This window comes from Triticum aestivum, chromosome 6B (assembly GCF_018294505.1).
Source record: "Triticum aestivum cultivar Chinese Spring chromosome 6B, IWGSC CS RefSeq v2.1, whole genome shotgun sequence".
Classification (NCBI taxonomy): Eukaryota; Viridiplantae; Streptophyta; class Magnoliopsida; order Poales; family Poaceae; genus Triticum; species Triticum aestivum.
In genome coordinates, this window is record NC_057810.1 from 48926259 (window position 1) to 48931262 (window position 5004).

A 5004-nucleotide genomic window follows, 5' to 3' on the forward strand; every position below is an offset into this window, starting at 1 on the left:
TCTCTCCCCCAACCTCACCCACCCACCACCGTTGTCTCAAAAAAAACTCACCCACCACCGCACCCGCGCGCCCCAGCCCCGCGTTCCGGACGACGCCCAGCACCGCCGCCAGCCTGCCACCGCCCAGCACCGCCACCGGGCCGCCCCTCCCCGCCACCGCAGCCCTCCCCCGCCCCTCCCAGCCACCGCAGCCCGCCCCTGCGCCCGTCCCTCCACCGTTCCAGGCCGCGGCGCCGCCCCCTCCCCCAACCCTCGAGGCTCTTTCCCCTTCCCCCAACCCTAGGCGCCGCACGCAGTAGCCATGGCGGACTGCACCTTCAGCGCCGGCAGCCGCCGCTCGTCCGTGCTGTGAAGCCATCCCCGCCCTACTCGCCTTCGTCCGCCGCCGTCGCGGACCGTCTCCTCCATCCCCGACCACACATCCCCGCCCTCATCTGCCGCCATCACCGACCGGCTCCTCCGTCCCCGACAAGTCATCCCCGTCCTACTCGCCGTCTTCCGCCGAAGAACCCGGTGGCTGTGTCAATTCTCTGCCTCCCCGACCACCTCTTCCGATTTTGTGAAGGTGATGCCCTCTTTGCTGCCCAATCATTGAAGATGACATAGGACGAGATCCTCTGCTGCTGCTGTGTCTGGTGGTTGAACTAGGGGTGTGCTGGGAAGAGGAGGCAGTGTTGAGAGTGCTCGATCTGGAACAGGACGAGCTTGGGCTGCATCGGTGTGTTTGCTGCTGCTGAATTTGCTAACTACTACTGCTCCCTATAGCATTATTACATTTGGCTTCGTGCTTTACCAACGACCTCTCCTTCTAGACCTGGCTACGCAGGTCATCGGAGAGGGAGAGGATAGTGGAGTATATAGTAAGTATTTTGTTTTCTGTGTGTGGCTAATGGGTTGATTCCATTTTATGCAGGCTCCGGTTCTCAACCTCCAACATGAGTCCCTTTCTTCCGTGCCTCGAACGCCACGAGTCATCATGGGCACTGCAGATGTGGAGGAGTTTTCCGGGGCGATCTGCTTGTTCCCGGCCGCGCTGGTGTCAACTACCTCGAGCCACTATGACCATCCCAACCAAGCTCACCCCCCTGTAAGTCATGTGTTTCTCCTACCAGATCAAAACAATTGTCAATTTTTGGAGTACAGTTGGGTATCAGATCCGTTCATGATTGAAATCGTGGTCCCCTAAACATGTGATTTGTGAAATGTTTAGGAACGAATTGTTTGTGGATCTGCAAAGGGGGATTCAATTAATTTTCAGTTGTAGAAAAGGGAGAAGGGGGATTCAATTAATTTTCCTCCTCAAGATCAAAGAAACAAAATCTTTGTGGCGATGATAGAAGGGGTTCACGACTTCACGTTAATACACAGACTATTGGTAAGGGCATTAAAACATATATCTGGTGTGAAATGGTCGTACATGCTTGATTAGAATATTTTCAAGTGTTGTAGGTGTACGGCTGTGGGGAAACATTTTCATGGTCTAATTTTCTAATTAATGTATGCACGAGACATGAATCTTGGATTCTAAACTTTTTCCTCGATGTTTGGGCTTCCTCTAACTTTCGTATATTGCACACAACACAACACATAGATTCATGTCTTCCATGCTTGCTGTCTTGTAACAAACAGATGTTGGGATGGATACTAATTTTCTAAATGATTTGAACTCGTGTTGTTTTCTATTCTACTGTCATTGGTTCATCATTCTGAACCATTCAATTGTTGGAACTCCGGCATATATTGGTCCTGAAGTTATGCTGAAGAGAGAATATGACGCAATCTACGATCCATCCTATTTTGTGCTTTAAACGGTCTGCTGCATACTCTGCCATCTGCTGCATAACTTAATTCTGTTTGCTTGGCCATAAAAGCCTTATTTGATTTCTGAATCTTCCATTAACCTTTCGTTGTCATGAGTGGTGAATGGTCTTGAGGAGTAACCATTTAGATACTGTATGTTTTTTTTGCTCAAACACGATCTCGAGATTGATAATAGCAGAGAGATAATATACGCCTTATAATCTTGTAACTATAGAAAAAAGTATAGATAACCCCCAGAAGTATCCCGTTTGGATCACATAACCCCCCCCCATGTTTAAAACCGAGTTCTTAATCCCCTGAACTATTCTAAACCAGACATATCACCCCCTGGAACCCACTTAAGTAGTTTGGGACGGTGGTTTTGCATATGTGGTGCCTGGGCTGGGCCCATCGACCGGCCACGTCGGACTGGGCCTGCTGGGTGCGGTCTAAATGACGCCCTCGAGCAGGTTCGACCCAGACTCGGCCTCTTCGCCTCCCAATTTAGCGTGAGCTTTTTAATTTTTCAGCAGTGTACTACAGCAAATTGTTGATCATTATACTGTTCTGTATGCAATGCTATGTTAAAGAAGGAAACTTTTGACAACAAATATTTTATGACTGTACTATTCTGTATGGAATGGTGTGTTGCAAGATATTTTATCAGAAGTGTACATATTATTGGCATCAAATTCAGAAATAGACAGCAAATTTCCATAGCATTGAAGATCTTAAATTCACACAATAAGTTCCATGGAATACTCAGGTTCAACCTGATAAAAGCTACAGGTCTTTGACATGCAAAACTCCACAAACGACACTTAATTGTCAAGGAATTTGATGTTTCACATCAAATAAAAGCACACACTTCTATCTGGTGTTACACATCAACTACGTGACATTGAAAAACAATCTGGGCATTCACTTTTTCCCAGTGAGAAGTCATTCCAGCCTGTTATTTCTTTGCACTTGCATCTGCTGTGAGCTTGAAGAAGCCCTGTTGTGAATGCCCAGATTGTATGTGCATCTGCTGTGAGCTTGAAGAAGCACTTGCATCAACTACGTAACTGTATGTGCAGAAGTAGTTGTGGTGTTCCTTCCACCTTATGAATTAGTCTGTGAAGAGGTGAATAGTCAGGAGCCCAATGGAGCCAAACAAACATTATGTTCAGGCTACAGATTATATTCATACTACAGCTTGAGTCTGAATTTGTATTGATACACGAAAATGTCATGTGTGCCAAGAAAAGTATGTTAGCTGTACAATCAATTTTGGTGTGCATTTCTTATTTATTTTTGAGTCGGACGTGTGCATTTCTAATTAGAAGTAGAAGAAGAAAGATGTGACACGGACTTCCTAAGATCACATACACATAGCTGAATAGTATAATTAGAATAATAATAATAAAATTCAAAAAGCTTATTTATTTTGGCTACAAATTTGCTGGAGTGTTATAGATGTGCATACCATTTCGTGAAGGAATAACATAAATGGTGGTCGGGACAAACGAAAATTGATCATTTTAAAAGCTTCTTGGAGCATCGATTTTGTTTAATATTGTGCAAAGCACCACAAATATTTTTTCTTCATGAAATTTTGCACATAACCAAAAAAATGTAATTTTGTTGGGGAGCAGGATTGCACATGTGATGTAAGATAAAGATATAAGTACTGTTAGACATGAAACCTACTCGCGCACATGTCAATCTCAACATGCATCTTGTTGTTCCGTGCAACGCACGGGCATCTTACTAGTGTTATCCTAAAATTGGCTAACTGTGGCTCATATTGTTTTCCCCAGGTAGCTCATGGTGAGTGATGCGTGAGCCGTCTCGATCCTTTTGCTATGTTATTATATTTTAGCCATGAAGGATTTACTGCTTGTCAGTTCGTAGTGGTTCCGGCTGTTTGCTGAACTTCTGTTCTTGCTTGTGCTATTTTTTTTACTGTTTAGATGGCTCAATTTACTTCCAATTTTACTCTTGAGTTTTCCCATGCATGCATACTCTGTTAATTTATTCCGAGTGCCCATAGTTCCCTCTCTAGCAGCATCACCTGTGCTCTTGTCTCACCCATAACAACAATTTACTAGTAGTATGTCTCTTGGCATGGGTGCTAGCTTAGGTCCCTTCTACTACTACTCCACTTAGTAACTTGTCTATATTCTATTACTTTGTACCTATGTGTGTGAGCTGTGTTATATTCATATTCCTCAAGTACTACAACATTGGTAGTTGTACACTTATGATGGTGATTCGCTCCGGCCATTCCAGTTTTGGCGGTGGTGGTGCTGCTGCTCCTATGATGGTAGACTCGTCTGATTCCCCTAGCCGCATCCAAGGTGATGAAGCTCGGCCTAGGCTAGCACCCCCTCCAGTGAGCTCCTCAGGTCCTCTTATACCCCTCCTACTTGCTTGTTGGTTCTATGCTCTGCCTTTGTGAGGGGTAATTGTTCAATTTTGTTCATAGTCGAGCATTGGATGATATTGTATTTGTCATGATGTACATGGTTCATGAACTATGCCAACCTGCAGCTTTGTTGTACTAGTGATAGTAGGATAATGCAAGTTTTGACAATCCATGCATATTTCCGCATCATAATAATCTTCTTCTTCTAGTCTTCTTCTTCTAACTTTCTTCTTTCCCATTTTACAGATTTGCTTAAGATCACGGAAGCTTGGGTTGATGGAGTGCTTGTATTTAGTTTTTGTTTTGACGTTGTGAAACTTGCTACGTATGGATGAAACCGTGTAATATTGATGAAACTATGTATATGTACGGATGAAACTTGCTACTATTGGTAACATGTGTTGGATATATATGTGTTCATGACTATTGGTAATATGTGTTGAATATGCTATATTGGTCATATAAATATATTTGTGTTTGATTTTCTGTGAAAAGGAACTGATATAAGAAAAAAACAAAATTAAATGGGGCAATATAGTCACTTTGCAATCTGCTGGCAGATGGCAAAGAGCTTTGCCATCTGCCGGCAGATGGCAAAGAGGCCACGTGTCATCTACATGTAAAATTTGGGCTGGCCTATTTGGGCTCTTTGCCATCTGCTAGCAGACGGCAAAAAGCCTGCAGCCTTTGCCATCTGCTGGCAGACGGCAAAGTATGTCGTTAGCCTTCTAATGGGGCTAACCCCGTTAAGAGGCTTTGCCATCTGCCAGCTGATGGCAAAGGCACAAGCTCTT

General features: G+C 44.3%; 2 long non-coding RNA genes across 2 annotated transcripts; both read left to right on the top strand.

Annotated features, from left to right (window-relative positions):
- The first annotated feature begins 937 nt into the window (after positions 1–937).
- Positions 938–1541, top strand: LOC123135684 (uncharacterized). Its single transcript, XR_006466128.1, has 2 exons — positions 938–1087; positions 1211–1541. It is a non-coding gene; the product is annotated as an uncharacterized lncRNA (long non-coding RNA).
- Positions 1542–4019: 2478 nt separating this feature from the next.
- On the top strand, positions 4020–4618 carry LOC123135685 (uncharacterized). The gene is made up of 2 exons (XR_006466129.1): positions 4020–4177; positions 4457–4618. It is a non-coding gene; the product is annotated as an uncharacterized lncRNA (long non-coding RNA).
- The last annotated feature ends 386 nt before the right edge of the window (positions 4619–5004 follow it).